Here is a 17,261-nt window from a genome sequence, read left to right on the forward strand (position 1 = left end):
CCGCACGGCAAGCGGTACCGAAGCGCCAAGTCTAGGTCCAAGAGGCTTCTAAACCGATTCTACCCCCAAGCCATAAGACTCCTGAACACCTAATCAAATGGCTACCCAGACTATTTGCATTGCCCCCCCTCCCACCCACCCTCTTCTACACTGCTGCTACTCTGTAGTTATCATCTATGCATAGTCACTTTAATAACTCTACCTACATGTACATATTACCTTTATTACCTCTAACTGGTCCCCCCGCACATTGACTCTGTACCAGTACCCCCTGTATATAGCCTCGCTATTGTTATTTACTGCTGCTCTTTAATTACTTGTTACTCTTATTTGTATTTTTTTTAAATTTAAACTGCATTGTGGGTTAGGGACTCGTAAGTAAGCATTTCACTGTAAGTATTCGGCGCGTGTGACTAATAAAAATTTGATTTCATAGTTTTGATGTCTTCACTATTATTCTACAAATGTAGAAAATAGTAAAAATATAGAAAAACCCTCTTGAATGAGTAAGTGTCCAAACTTTTGACCGGTACAAAAAAAGAAAAACAGAACTCATGCATCAATCGCATATTTGCCAGGAAACATTTGACGCCAGTATTATGTTATTATTATATTATTATATATTACAGTGTAGTCCAAAGCAACTACTGCTCAGAACAGAGGAGTCATGTTACACTGTACTCCAGACAGGGCCTGATGAAACATCTATTCATGGGACAGACAGACTACAGGCTCCTGCTAGCCTACAGGCTCCTGCTAGCCTACAGGCTCCTGCTAGCCTACAGGCTCCTGCTAGCCTACAGGCTCCTGCTAGCCTACAGGCTCCTGCTAGCCTACAGGCTAGGCTCCTGCTAGCCTATAGACTCCTGCTAGCCTATAGGCTCCTGCTAGCCTACAGCAGGCTCCTGCTAGCCTATAGGCTAGGCTCCTGCTAGCCTATAGGCTAGGCTCCTGCTAGCCTACAGCAGGCTCCTGCTAGCCTACAGCAGGCTCCTGCTAGCCTACAGCAGGCTCCTGCTAGCCTACAGACTCCTGCTAGCCTACAGGCTCCTGCTAGCCTATAGGCCTATAATGCAGTAAAACATTGACGCAAACTCTCCCATCCTTATACCGCAAAAAAACAAACTAAATGTGAGTAGATAAATGGCCACATCTATATATAAAAAAAGACCAACTAGCTTTGGATTGTAAAGGGTTATAAATGCCAGTGAAATAACCTGCCTAGCAACCTAGGCCTACTCTAAAAACAAGGAGCACAGGGCCTATATTGTCAACATTAGTAAGAAAGATTGGGTCACTATCTTCATATACAAACAAGCATCCTGACCCCAAGAAATCTACACAAAACTTGTTTTGTTTTATTTTCCACAGGGAGTTTTCTGAAAGAATAATTTCAGTGGCTGGTGAATCACCCGAAATAGTCGGAGCGGACTGGGGGCCTTACAAAAACGATCCATTGATAAAAAAATATATATATAAAATTGGTCACATAATCCATCTGAAACAACAGTAGCAACAATTTTGGTACCGCCATAGACAATGTAACAAAATAAAAAAATGTATGTATATATTATTATCAGTTGGAAATGTTTGCTACACTGGAACAAGTATTGGAGGGACTTCACAGAATGGAGACAAAACACTCATCTACTTCTCTGCTGTTGTGGGATTTACCCTGGCCTAGAAACTACTTTCTGTAACTAAAAACTGTTCCAAGAGGTCAGACTAACATTTTCACTTCTTCATTTACAGGAAAGCATAACAAGTTAGTTTCACTTCTAAATCTGAAGTAGGCATCTGTAAATAAGCCGTAACTTCTTCTTTATCCATATTATTCTTGGATCATGCTCATAAACATTATCTTTAGTCCAGTCACACACACACACACACACACACACAGCACTCCCTGTCATCCCACATCAACACCCGGGTCAAAGTTCACCATGCACTGATAACAGCCAGAAATTGCAATGTTTTTGAGCAATTATGTAGCTAGTTAAGTCCTGTCCAGCACGAGATATGGGCCGGAAGGAGGAATAGAATCTCTCAGAGCCCAAACAAATAAATGTGTGTGTCGAAGGGCAGAGCGGTGGACAGAGCGGTGGGCAGAGCGCTAGGCAGAGCGGTGGGCAGAGCGGTGGGCAGAGTGGTGGGCAGAGCAGAGCGGTGGGCAGAGTGGTGGGCAGAGCAGAGCGGTGGGCAGAGCGGTGGGCAGAGTGGTGGGCAGAGCAGAGCGGTGGGCAGAGTGGTGGGCAGAGCAGAGCGGTGGGCAGAGTGGTGGGCAGAGCAGAGCGGTGGGCAGAGCGGAGGGCAGAGCGGAGGGCAGAGCGGTGGGCAGAGTGGTGGGCAGAGTGGTGGGCAGAGCAGAGCGGTGGGCAGAGCAGAGCGGTGGGCAGAGCAGAGCGGTGGGCAGAGTGGTGGGCAGAGCAGAGCGGTGGGCAGAGCGGTGGGCAGAGCAGAGCGGTGGGCAGAGCAGAGCGGTGGGCAGAGCAGAGCGGTGGGCAGAGCAGAGCGGTGGGCAGAGCGGTGGGCAGAGCAGAGCGGTGGGCAGAGCAGAGCGGTGGGCAGAGCAGAGCGGTGGGCAGAGCAGAGCGGTGGGCAGAGCAGTGGTGGGCAGAGCAAAGCGGTGGGCAGAGCGGTGGGCAGAGCGGTGGGCAGAGTGGTGGGCAGAGCAGAGCGGTGGGCAGAGCAGAGCGGTGGGCAGAGCAGAGCGGTGGGCAGAGCGGTGGGCAGAGCGGTGGGCAGAGCGGTGGGCAGAGCAGAGTGGTGGGCAGAGCAGAGCGGTGGGCAGAGCGGTGGGCAGAGCGGTGGGCAGAGCGGTGGGCAAGCGGTGGGCAGAGCAGAGCGGTGGGCAGAGCAGAGCGGTGGGCAGAGTGGTGGGGGGAAATATTCAAAAACAGTGATACAAGTAGTAAAACAATTACTAAACCTATACAGTTCTCGTCTCCCACGCCAATATTATTGATAACATTATTTAAAGCTGCACTTTAGTCGCATACATTCACACAAGCTGATCGTTAGAGTTCACGTGACATTCTCTTGACTGTTGCCATGACATGAGGTGGGTGGGTGGCTAGCTACTATTTGATTTTCGTTCTCTCAACATTTTAGGCTAGCCGATTTAAAATTAGAAGTTGACCGATTAATCGGCATGGCCGATTTCAAGTTTTCATAACAATCGGTAATCAGCATTTTTGGATGCCGATTATGTCCGATTACATTGCACTCCATGAGGAGACTGTGTGGCAGGCTGACCCCCTATTACGCGAGTGCAGCAAGGAGCCAAGGTAAGTTGCTAGCTAGCATTAAACTTATCTTATAAAAAAAAACAATCAATCTTAACATAATCACTAGTTAACTACACATGGTTGATGATATTACTAGTTTATCTAGCTTGTCCTGCGTTGCATATAATCAATGCGATGCCTGTTAATTTATCATTGAATCACAGCCTACTTCGCCAAACGGGTGATGATTTAACAGGCGAATTCACGAAAAAAAGCACTGTCATTGCACCAATGTACCTAACCATAAACATCAATGCCTTTCTTAAAATCAATACACAAGTATATTAAACCTGTATATCTAGTTAAAATAAATTCATGTTAGCAGGCAATATTAACTAGGGAAATTGTGTCACTTCTCTTCCGTTCTGTGCAAGCAGAGTCAGGGTATATGCAGCAGTTTGGGCCGCCTGGCTCGTTGCGAACTGTGTGAAGACCATTTCTTGCTAACAAAGACCATAATTAATTTTCCAGAATTTTACATAATTATGACATAACATTGAATGTTGTGCAATGTAACAGCAATATTTAGACTTATTGATGCCACCCGTTCGATAAAATATGGAACGGTTCTGTATTTCACTGAAAGAGTAAGAGTTTTGTTTTCGAAATGATAGTTTCCGGATTTGACCATATTACAGACATTATTTTAACAGTTATAGAAAACACTCTAAAGTTTCTAACTAAATCTACCAATTATATGGATTTAACAGTTTACAGTTTACTGGGTTGGCAAAATCTTGGCTCTCTCTAATTCTCTCCTTCTCTCTTTCTTTCTCTCTCTCGGAGGACCTGAGCCCTAGGACCATACGTCAGGACTACCGGGCATGATGACTCCTTGCTGTCCCCAGTCCGCCTGGCCTTGCTGCTATTCCAGTTTCAACTGTTCTGCCTGCGGTTACGGAACCCCTACCTGTCCCAGACCTGCTGTTTTCAACTCTTAATGATCGGCTATGAAAAGCCAACTGACATTTATTCCTGATTATTATTTGACCATGCTTGTCATTTATGAACATTTTGAAAATCTTGGCTCTCTCTAATTTTCTCCTTCTCTCTCTCTCTCGGAGGACCTGAGCCCTAGGACCATACGTCAGGACTACCGGGCATGTTGACTCCTTGCTGTCCCCAGTCCACCTGGCCTTGCTGCTATTCCAGTTTCAACTGTTCTGCCTGCGGTTATGGAACCGCCACCTGTCCCAGACCTGCTGTTTTCAACTCTTAATGATCGGCTATGAAAAGCCAACTGAAAATTATTCATGATTATTATTTGACCATGCTTGTCACTTATGAACATTTTGAACATCTTGGCATAGTTCTGTTATAATCTCCACCCGGCACAGCCAGAAGAGGACTGGCCACCCCTCATAGCCTGGTTCCTCTCTAGGTTTCTTCCTAGGTTTTGGCCTTTCTAGGGAGTTTTTCCTAGCCACCGTGCTTCTACACCTGCATTGCTTGCTGTTTGGGGTTTTAGGCTGGGTTTCTGTACAGCACTTCGAAATATTAGCTGATGTACGAAGGGCTATATAAAATAAACTTGATTGATACTTTGGGCATGCTTTTCATCCAGACGTGAAAATACTGCCCCCTATCCCAAACAGGTTAATGACAAAAGGCTCGTATTTCTGTGTTTATTATATTATAATTAAGTCTATGATTTGATATTTGATAGAGCAGTCTGACTGAGCGGTGGTAGGCAGCAGCAGGCTCGTAAGAACTCATTCAAACAGCACTTTCCTGCGTTTGCAATGCTTGAAGCACAGTGCTGTTTATGACTTCAAGCCTATCAACTCCCGAGATTAGGCTGGCAATACTAAAGTACCTATTAGAATATCCAATAGTCAAAGGTAAATTAAATACAAATGGTAGAGAAATAGTCCTATAATAACTACAACCTAAAACTTCTTACCTGGGAATATTGAAGACTCATGTTAAAAGGAACCACCAGCTTTCATATGTTCTCATGTTCTGAGCAAGGAACTTAAACGTTAGCTTTCTTACATGGCACATATTGCACTTTTACTTTCTACTCCCACACTGTTTTTGCATTATTTAAACCAAATTGAACATGTTTCATTATTTATTTGAGGCTAAATAGATTTTATTTATGTATTATCTTAAGTTAAAATAAAAGTGTTCATTCAGTACTGTTGTAATTGTCATTATTACAAATATATATATTTTTTTAATATATTTTTATTTTTAAATTAATATATATATATTTTTTTAAATATATATAAAAATAAATCAGCCAATTAATCATTATCAGTTTTTTTTGGTCCTCCAATAATCGGTATCGGTGTTGAAAAATCATAAATCGGTCGACCTCTATTTAAAATAGCTTCAAAACATGTCTATGGGCTATTCAAAGAGTAGTGTGACCTGTAACAGGATCAGAGCCATCAATAAAGCACCGCATAACGCAGCAGGTATGTTGTATACCACACGAGGGAAAGAGGCCCGGGGCTACACATGGGGGGGGGCGGGGGTGTGGAGAAGTGGGCACGACTCGCACGTATGACACCAGCATCTATAGGTAACTGCCAAAATAAAGGAACCGCCAACATAAAGTAGTCTTCATAGGGCGTTGGGCAACCACGAGTCAGAACATGCCCCTTGAAATAGATTCCACAACTGTTCTGGAACTCTATTGGAGGGCTGTGACACCATTCTTCCATCATTTTGTTGTCTTGTTGACTGTGGTGGGAAAACGCTGTCTCAGACGCCGCTCCAGAATCTCCCATAAGTGTTCAATTGGGTTGAGATCTGGTGACTGAGACGGCCATGGCATATGGCTAACATCGTTTTCATGCTCATCAAACTCATTCAGTGACCCTGTGGATGGGGACATTGTCACTTTATTTGGGGCATAGCCATGGTATCCCCGAGCTATACATGACCCTAAGCATGATGGGATGTTAACTGCCTAATTAACTCAGGAACCACACCTGTGTAGAAGGACTTGCTTTCAATATTCTTTGTATCCCTCATTTACTGAAGTGTTTCCTTTACTTTGGAAGTTACCAAAGTACATGCGTTCATTACAGAAACCATTTAAGAACCAAAATGGAAGCAGAGCAAAACAAAAGTTTCTATTGGACTGCTGGCAGAAGAAATATGGCCAGAGAAGCAGGAGATTGAAATTCACTCAACTTTATAGACTTTTTCCCTGTTAACACTATCAACGTTTTCCCTTTACTATGGCAATTGTGATCGAATCAACGCAATATTAGCAACTTACAATTAAACATTCAGAGACAAAACAAACTATGAAAAACGAAGTACGCAAGAGATTTTGTTGTACGCGGAACGCATCGGAGTAGGATTCTATTGCATTGACAGCCTATACTCTACACAGACCGGTGCGCCATAACCAATCAGAGCTGTACATTTGTTTATATCCTTCGCTAGTTGGTGAGTTATTAGCCCAGTTATAGATCATTTGTAGTCAGCAATGGGGGAGTGATTGCTTTCTGGAAGACCACAAAACGTGTGCATTTCTAGACATCTTTAAAAAGTGAGTCAGGTAAAATAGATTGTTTTTTTGTCTTAAAGGGGCAGTGTTCTATTTGGAGACACACATTGAATAAGCTAAGTAGCCAATGAGCACAGGGTAGCATAATATGTCAGATTCTCTCTAATAAATGGTATGGGAATAATGCGTTTTATTTCGTAAAGTGGTTTCTTGCATCAAAACATTTTCAGTCACATCCTTGTCTGAAGGACAAGTGGATAAACAAGCTAATGTCAAGCCCTGCATGATTTTTTCAAAAGTCTCATGGAATGTAGGCCTATATTGGGGTGGCAGGGAGCCTAGTGGTTAGAGTGTAGAGGCGGTAGGTAGCCTAGTGGTTAGAGTGTAGAGGCGGTAACCGAAAGGTTGCTAGATCGAATCCCCGAACGGACAAGGAAAATAAATCTGTCATTCTGCCCCTGAACAAGGCAGTTAACCCATTGTTCCTAGGCCGTCATTGAAAATAAGAACTTGTTCTTAACTGACTTGCCTAGTTAAATAAAATGTAAAAAATAAATACAACATTGGCTGAACGATAGAACAGCTATTTCCATGTTCAAATGTTACGGGATGTATTTTCTCCATTGTTTTTGATGGTAGGCCACTCTGGTAGGCGTAACTTATGATCAAATAGCCACAGTAGCCTACTGTTATAACTAACTTAAAGCAGGTACAGCCTCTGTTCACAGTAAACGCACGCCGGAAGGTGCACAGAATTTTCACAACGTTCAAGTTTGCCCTTAGCAGACCTGAAATTTGCTCAGTGGCGAAAAACATTTGTGACCATTGGGTAGGTCCCTCCCCGTTTCATTCAATAAACGTTTTGTAACTGAATTGGCAGAATGAATAGACCCCGTAACTAGCTATACTCCCTTGTCATTTATGGTTTATCCCATGTGTAACTCTGTTGTTGTTTTTGTCACACTGCTTTGTTTTATCTTGGTCAGGTCGCAGTTGTAAATGAGAACTTGTTCTCAACTGGCCTACCTGGTTAAATAAAGGTGAAATAAATCAATTTAAAAAAATTAAAAATGGTGCACTCAGAAATTCACAAAAGAACTGATGAATTTACGAACGTGCAACACACCCGTTGAATATGACCATCGTCAGCAAAATATTATAATAAATTTGCCAGCAACACAGTCAGTCACTAACGCTCTTGACAACATTAAAAACAGCCTAACCAGCTCTGCTAGGATCAGAGACAGGTGTTCTCTCATTTGTGTCTGACATAAATAATTATCTAAACTCTTTCGCTAAACAGTAGAAAGCAGATAATTCAGTCGATTTTCCAATTGGTCCTAGACTATGGCAACATCTATATGAACGCAGCGGCCACTTATTTAAAACTGTTAAAAGCAGTTTATCATAGCGCATGTTCTGCGGCACATGTGACAAATAAAATTTGATTTGATTTATTATGGGCAACAATTTTAAAGTACTCATCACTGCATTCTCTACCAGAAAGTTGGTTGGCCCTCTTTCACGTAGGTAGATACATTGCTGTTCTCATTTATAAAATAAAAGGTGTTAAAAAATAAATCATAATAAAAGTAGCTAGCAAGTTAGGCAACTTCAACCAGCCAAGGCTCAGATCAACCCCAGTCCTCCGCCAAAGCGTCCAGTAGGCGCTCTGAACGATCCGAGGGCGAAATGGTCTGAATTTAAGAAGACAACATTTTCACAACTCTCTGAATTAACGAGCGACCCAGAATACGCACTCTTGACACACTGGAGACAATTTACGAACACACCCTTTGATAGGATCAGAGAAGCTTGGTACTACAAAGCATATACAAAACACGCTAAACAGTACCGTTTGACAGCTAAATACCTAGTTCACTAATGTAGGTAGATAACCAAACAGGTGCAACAATACGGAAATGGTGAAAACGAGGAGCTGGCTTTCCTTAGCCGAGGTTGACGAGCTAACTGTTAACGTTAGTGAGAGTAGTGATACCCCATCAAACACACCGGCTGCTAGGAGGGGGAGGCGGCTCGAGGTCTACTGGACTTGTCTAGCTAAGCACACTGGTAAATGTCAAAATATTGGTAATAAACTGCATATCTCGCAGCAGCCGTGCAACATAATACACACCATTTACAAAATGTACATGTTGGTTTATTTTTTTAAATACAATCGGGTTAGCTACTCACTCAGAAAGAATCAGCTGATACAACGGTGACTCAGTAGACTACACGACTTCCGCATTCACGAGCGATGACCTATGCTTGGACCAATCAGCGAAAGTAAAGCATGCATTTGAACCAATGGTCATAGAGAATCCATACCCAATAACTGCGGAATAGCCAATGAAAGTTTATGACAGGTAAAAGCGCGGTTGTGTAGCCGCGTCAATGGCGTGCACACACCCACACCAAAGCCAATCAAGACAGATCGGTGCCTCTAGAATGGGTGGATTCGATTAGGACATGGTCCGTTATATGAACGGGCAACAGCGGTGGTGAGGGAGGAGTGCCGGTCTAAAATTGAACAGTGATCTACGCCACTTGATCATGCGTCAACATGGTGCATCGCCCAGAAACATACATCTTTTTCCATAAAATATATGTTTTAATTTTTGAACTATTTGTCATTGGGAAGGCAGATTAAGCAATAATTGTTGCATGTGAAAATACACAATCCTACTCATTACTCCGCGTGCTTAATTACATCACTTTTGTTTTGAGCAGACTTCACCGTGGGCGTTGAACGGGGCACCTGGCTCACGCCCGGGAGGCAGCCCGATTCCCAAGACGAATGCATTCAACTTTCACCTGGTACAAAACAAGTCTACCCGGGCACGGGGGCCATACTAATCGAATTCCCTCAATGTTGCTGGCAATCGCGCGGCATCAGAGGCGGCAGTGCCTGTGGGCGGTATTCTAGTGAAATGAGGGACCAATAGAAAATCACAGCGCGGCACAAACTGATCACATGCTATGGCGCGTCATCGGGAGCGTTGTTAAAGCGGTCGTGACTCAATTTGAAATCTATTGCGTCTAAAAACGTTCGTGCTCTTATCTGAGCTGACTATAGTAAACTCCAGGTGCGTCATGAGCCCCATAAGTCTACGGGAGCACAAAGCACAGGTTAAAGAATTTTCCTGAAACGGCTTTTTTCCCATGCAATCTAGAGCCAAAATCATTGTGCTTAATTCTATGTAAAAAAAAATATATATATATATAAATATGTTTTCTTTGCATATCTAAGCATACATGTTGAGCTGTCTTTATCCTCTAGACTGGTGTTTTTTTTTAAAGAAACTAAATATGCTTCTCTGCATCTCTGCTAAAATCTACCTAGATTATTAAAAGGAATGTGAGTGTTATTCAGTACATTTAATTATTGCTTGCTTTTTTAAAGTCTACCAACCTTGCCAGCAGGCATGCCAGCTAACACAGTTAGACAAGCTAGCTACTCTACCTTGATTGATAGCCAGAAATGGCTCCTGGGTAGGTCGTTTTGATTTTGGAAGATTGGAAACCTATCTAGGCTAGCTAAAGCCAACTTTATAAAATTGCTAGGTGGCTCTCATTACAGAGAAACATTATTATATATATTTTAAGGACATCTGAGGGGGCACGTACCACTGTGTCCCCATATGGGCATGACACCAGGGGCTTGAAATGTTACTGAGTACGGGAAAGGCAATCGCATGGCTGCGGTCACTGATAAGGGTGGAGAGCTGTTAATTTGGCTCTCCTATCTAAAGAGCCCATTTAGATTTTCTAATTTAATTTATTGTTGTTAGGTTCTAAATAAACAAGAGTAAAAACTACCCGAACAACTAGGAAAAGTTCAAACCAAGTTTAGTCACCCAATGGGTCAGACAGCGAAACAGATAAAGACATGTTTGCACCAGCACAAGTATATATATATATATACCCCCCTTTTAGGTGAAGTCTCCTCCTTTTCTCTAAACATTACATATTTGTTGCTAGGCAGGAAGTTAAATGATGTGGGTAATAAACTGTTCCTTCTCCCTTCATGTGACCTGACTTCGGCCCCCATTCCTCACTACTCCACAGCTCTCCACCCTTATCAGTGACATTCCAAGCCCCTGGCTCATATCCAACCTTAATTTACTCCACCATATGCATTCCTCCTACAGATAACCATTCACTTCTGGTGTAGCAAATATTTCAAAATACAGCCCAACAACTCAAACCAGACTGTGGCCCTTCTCCTCTCCATAGGATACCTGATGTCTAACAATAACATGTTCTGACAAAATGTAAACGTTGTGCATTCCCCTCTCTCCCTCAGTGACTTGATAAAGGATATTTCAAGTTTTATAAGTCAAAACCTGTCTTTGTTGAGTTCCTGGTCAGGTAGCCTAGTGGTTAGTGCGTTGGACCAGTAACCAAAAGGTTGCTGGATTAAATCCCCGAGCTGACAAGGTAAAAATCTGTTTTTCTGCCCCTGAATGAGGCAGTTAACCCACTGTTCCCCGGTAGGCCGTCATTGTAAATAAGAATTTGTTCTGAACTGACTTGCCTAGTTAAATAAAAATATGAGACAACAAAAGAGGAACATGAGAGAGAGAGACTGAAATTACAACAAATCAATCATTAAAGGCCCAATGCAGTCAAAAATGTAAATTTCTGATATATAAACGCAACATGTAAAGTTTTGGTCCCATGAGCTGAAATAAAAGATCCCAGACATTTTCCATACGCACAAAAATCTTGTTTCTCTCAAATGTTATGCACATATTTGTTTAGTGAGCATTTCTCCTTTGCCAAGATAATCCATCCACCTGACAGGTGTGGCATATCAAGAAGCTGATTAAACAGTATGATCATTACACAGATGCTTTTTTCATTTTTATTTCACCTTTATTTAACCAGGTAGGCCAGTTGAGAACAAGTGTTCTCATTTACAACTGCGACCTGGCCAAGATAAAGCAAAGCAGTGCGTCACAAACAACAACACAGAGTTACACATGGAATAAACAAACATACAGTCAATAACACATTAGAAAAAGTCTATATGCAGTGTTTGCAGAAGAGGTAGAATAAGGGAGGTAAGGCAATAAATAGGCCATAGTGGTGAAATAATTACAATATAGCAATTAAACACTGGAGTGATAGATGTGCAGAAGATGAATGTGCAAGTTGAGATACTGGGGTGCAAAGGAGCAAAAATAAATAACAGTATGGGGATGAGGTAGCTGGATGTGCTATTTACAGATGGGCTATGTACAGGTACAGTGATCTGTGAGCTGCTCTGACAGCTGATACTCAAAGTTAGTGAGTGAGATATGAGTCTCCAGCTTCAGTGATTTTTGCAGTTCGTTCCAGTCATAGGCAGCAGAGAACTGGAAGGAAAGGCGGCCAAAGGAGAAATTGGCTTTGGGGGTGACCAGTGAAATATACCTGCTGGAGCGCTTGCTACGGGTGGGTGATGCTATGGTGACCAGTGAGCTGAGATAAGTCGGGGCTATACTTAGCAAAGACTTATAGATGACCTGGAGCCAGTGGGTTTGGCGACGAATATGAAGCGAGGGCCAGCCAACGAGAGCATACAGGTCACAGTGGTGGGTAGCATATGGGGCTTTGGTGACAAAACAGATGGCACTGTGATAGACTGCATCCAATTTGCTGAGTAGGGTGTTGGAGGCGCTGGGGACAATAAAAGGCCACTCTAAAATGTGCAGTTTTGTTACACAACACAATGCCACAGATGTCTCAAGTGTTGAGGGAGTGTGCAGTTAGCATGCTGACTGCAGGAATGTCCACCAGAGCTTTTGTCAGAGAATTTAGTGTTCATTTCTCTACCATAAGCTGCCTCCAACATCGTTTTAGAGAATTTGGCAGTACGTCCAACCGGCCTCACAACCACAGACCACGTGTATGGCTGTTTGCTGATTTCAACATTGTGTACAGAGTTCCCCATGGTGGCGGTGGGGTTATGGTATGGGTCGGCATAAGCTACGGACAACAAACACAATTGCATTTTACCGATGGCAATTTGAATGCACAGAGAAACCGTGATGAGATCCTGAGGCCCATTGTCGTGCCATTCATCCTCCTCCATCACCTCATGTTTCAGCATGATAATGCACGGCCGCATGTTGCAAGGATCTGTACACAATTCCTGGAAGCTGAAAATGTTCTTCCATGGCCTGCATACTCACCAGACGTGTCACCCGTTGAGCTTGTTTGGTATGCTCTGGAACAACGTGCACGACAGCGTGTTCCAGTTCCCGCCAATATCCAGCGACCTCACACAGCCATTGAAGAGGAGTGGGACAACATTCCACAGGCCACAATCAACAGCCTGATCAACTCTATGTGAAGGAGATGTGTCACGCTGCATGTGGCAAAATGGTGGTCTCACCAGATATGGAGATACCTAGTCAGTTGTACAACTGAAATGTGTCAGGGAGGGCTGGCGTCATCAACATCCACGTCATCAGCATCCGGGGAACAGTGGGTTAACTACCATCCGGGGAACAGTGGGTTAACTACCATCCGGGGGAACAGTGGGTTAACTGCCATCCGGGGGAACAGTGGGTTAACTACCATCCGGGGAACAGTGGGTTAACTGCCATCCGGGGAACAGTGGGTTAACTGCCATCCGGGGAACAGTGGGTTAACTGCCATCCGGGGGAACAGTGGGTTAACTACCATCCGGGGGAACAGTGGGTTAACTGCCATCCGGGGAACAGTGGGTTAACTACCATCCGGGGAACAGTGGGTTAACTACCATCCGGGGGAACAGTGGGTTAACTGCCATCCGGGGGAACAGTGGGTTAACTACCATCCGGGGGAACAGTGGGTTAACTGCCATCCGGGGAACAGTGGGTTAACTACCATCCGGGGAACAGTGGGTTAACTGCCATCCGGGGGAACAGTGGGTTAAATGCCATCCGGGGAACAGTGGGTTAACTACCATCCGGGGGAACAGTGGGTTAACTACCATCCGGGTCCAGTGGGTTAACTACCATCCGGGGGAACAGTGGGTTAACTAACATCCGGGGAACAGTGGGTTAACTACCACCCGGGGGAACAGTGGGTTAACTGCCATCCGGGGGAACAGTGGGTTAACTACCATCCGGGGGAACAGTGGGTTAACTACCATCCGGGGAACAGTGGGTTAACTGCCATCCGGGGGAACAGTGGGTTAACTGCCATCCGGGGGAACAGTGGGTTAACTGCCATCCGGGGGAACAGTGGGTTACCTGCCATCCGGGGGAACAGTGGGTTACCTGCCATCCGGGGGAACAGTGGGTTAAATGCCATCCGGGGGAACAGTGGGTTAACTGCCATCCGGGGGAACAGTGGGTTAACTACCATCCGGGGAACAGTGGGTTAACTGCCATCCGGGGGAACAGTGGGTTAACTACCACCCGGGGGAACAGTGGGTTAACTGCCATTCAGAGAACAGTGGGTTACCTGCCATCCGGGGGAACAGTGGGTTAACTGCCATCCGGGGGAACAGTGGGTTAACTGCCATCCGGGGGAACAGTGGGTTAACTGCCATCCGGGGGAACAGTGGGTTAACTGCCATCCGGGGGAACAGTGGGTTAACTGCCATCCGGGGGAACAGTGGGTTAACTGCCATTCAGAGAACAGTGGGTTACCTGCCATCCGGGGAACAGTGGGTTAACTGCCTTGCTCTGCGGCAGAATGGCAGGTTTTTACCTTGTCAGCTCGGGGATTCGATCCAGCAACCTTTCAGTTACTGGCCCAACACCTCCACCCATCAGGCTAGAGATGGACTGGTTCTCTTATCCATGCCGCTACCTTTAAGTTATGTGACCATTTCCAGTCATGTAATATCCATAGATTAGGGCCTAAGGAATTTAGTTCAATTTACAGATTTTCTTATATGAACTGTAGCTCAGTAAAATCTTTGAAATTGTTGCATTTTGTATCTATGTTTTTGTTTCGTATACTTTCACACTATGAGGTTGAAATAATACTGTGAAATTGTGAAAATTATGATAATGCCGTTTTAGTGTAAAAGCTGTTTGAAAAGACCGCCTGAAATGTCAGCCTGTGTTGGCGGGATGTAAATTATTTAATAGACCAATAAGAAAGAGTTTCAAACCTCTCTGCCAATAACAGCTAGTTTTCAGTTTCCCCCTCCCCACTCAGACCACTCCCAGAAAGTCCTAGACAAATTCTTGTTTGAGAAATTGTTATTTTCTATTAAGCTATTTTTTGTTGTTGACCATTTTAATTTAAAACAGTCACAGGAAGGTACTTAATTGTTACCCAGAAATATTTGTTAGTGAGATAAAAACAGATGAATTGGACCTTTTAATATAAGAGGCACACACACACACACACACACACACACACACACACACACACACACACACACACACACACACACACACACACACACACACACACACACACACACACACACATAATCATGTCATATGTCACCTGTATGTTAGGGACTTTGCCCTCTGATTCTTATTTAAATATATCAAACGGACATTCTAGACGATTCTGACTAACAGTTTGGGGAAGTTCCTGTTTCAGCATGACAAAACCCCCATACACAAAGCGAGGTCCATACAGAAATTGTTTGTCGAGATCAGTGTGGAAGAACTTGTCTGGCCTGCACAGAGCTCTGACCTCAACCCCATCGAACACCTTTGGGATGAATTGGAACGCCGACTGCGAGCCAGGCCTAATTGCTCAATGTCAGTGCGAAACCTCACTAATGCTCTTGTGGCTGAATTGACGCGAGTCCCCACAGCAATGTTCCAACATTTACTGGTAAGCCTTCCCAGAAGAGTGGTTGCTATTATAGCAGCAAAGGGGGGACCAACTGCATATTAATGCCAATGATTTTGGAATGAAATGTTCGATGAGCAGGTGTCCACATACTTATGGCCATGTAGTATGTCTTTCTGTTTTGTTGTTTCCTTCGGGGTAGAAGTCCTTTTAGTGATAATTTGAAGTGAGATCTATTTATCTTTATTGGGTGTTAAAAGTGAATTCTGTCCCATAAAAATGGTTACACAATATCACTCTGGACTAACCTGTTATCAAATCAAATCACATTTTATTGGTCACGTACACATGGCTAGCAGATGTTATTGCGAGTGTAGCGAAATGCTTGTGCTTCTAGTTCCGACAGTGCAGCAATATCTAACATGTAATCTAACAATTTCACAACAGCTACCTAATACACACAAATCTAAGTAAAGGAATGGAATGAGAATATGTAAACATATAAACATTTTGAGGCACCTTTTCACTGTTTGAGAGAAAGTGAAAATGAAAGCCCATACAAATGTTCTTCGTGTCACACAGACAGTTATGAAATCAAAAGACACTTTTAGATTTCTCCATAGACTATTTGTAAAGGACTAGAAGGTTCTCTGTGTTCACTCAGATGGTACGGGAGAAGATGGAGCTACAGCTCCATCTAGAGGTGAGCTGGGTCATTCAAGGAGAATTCTCAAGCCAGAATTCCTCTATATCAGATGATGAATAATAAGCCTTGTTTACACCTTGCGCTAACATGCGAGTTTGGCGATCTGATCAATATGCTCCAATCACTATGGATTTATTTATTTACACTAAACTACAACAATGTAAACGCATCATGTAAAGTGTTGGTCCCATGTTTCACGAGCTGAAATTGGTTTACATCCCTGTTAGTAATAATTTGTCCTTTGCCAAGATAATCCATCCACCTGACAGGTGCGGCATATCAAGAAGCTGATTAAACAGCACGATCATTACACAGGTGCACCTTGTGGTGGGGACAATAAAAGGCCACTCTAAAATGTGCAGTTTTGTCACACAACACAATGCCACAATGTCTCAAGTGTTGAGGGAGCTGTGCAATTGGCACGCTGACTGCAGGAATGTCCACCGGAGAGCGGTTGCCAGAGGATGTAATGTTCATTTCTCTACCATAAGCTGCCTCCAACATTGTTTTAGAGAATTTGGCAGGAGGTCCAACCGGCCTCACAACCACAGACCATGTGTATGGTGTCGTGTGGGCGAGCGGTTTGTTGATGTCAACATTGTGAACAGAGTGCCCCATGGTGGCAGTGGGGTTATGGTATGGGCAGGTATAAGCTACGGACAAACACAATTACATTTTATCGTTGGCAATTTGAACGCACAAAAATACTGTGACGAGATCCTGAGGCCCATTTTCTTTTGAGGTATCTGTGACCAACAGATGTTATATCTGTATTCCCAAATCATGTGAAATCCATAGATTAAGGCCTAATGAATTTATTTCAATTGACTGATTTCCTTATATGAACTGTAACTCAGTAAAATCTTTGAAATTGTTGCATGTTGCATTTATATTTTTCTTCAGTATATTTTACCAGGGAGTCATTCTGAGACCAAGGTCTCTTTTACAGATGAGCCCTGAATTACTAGCCTGACGACCAACACTCAATTCTTCCGCTGCTCTGTCGTTCCCGACATTCTTTAGTCTGAGACTGCTCTGTCGTTCCCGACATTCTTTA

The 17,261-nt window shown here is 43.7% G+C and overlaps 1 long non-coding RNA gene across 1 annotated transcript in view; it reads right to left on the minus strand.

Moving 5' to 3' along the window:
* The window catches only part of LOC120056799, a 44,768-nt gene extending 35,698 nt beyond the window's left edge, over nt 1-9,070 (minus strand). The window contains exon 1 of the long non-coding RNA XR_005477832.1: nt 8,953-9,070. This is a non-coding gene — a long non-coding RNA (uncharacterized LOC120056799). The remainder of the gene's footprint in view (nt 1-8,952) is intronic.
* Nucleotides 9,071-17,261: the final 8,191 nt, after the last annotated feature.

The sequence above is a fragment of the Salvelinus namaycush genome, chromosome 12 (genome assembly GCF_016432855.1).
Source record: "Salvelinus namaycush isolate Seneca chromosome 12, SaNama_1.0, whole genome shotgun sequence".
Classification (NCBI taxonomy): domain Eukaryota; kingdom Metazoa; phylum Chordata; class Actinopteri; order Salmoniformes; family Salmonidae; genus Salvelinus; species Salvelinus namaycush.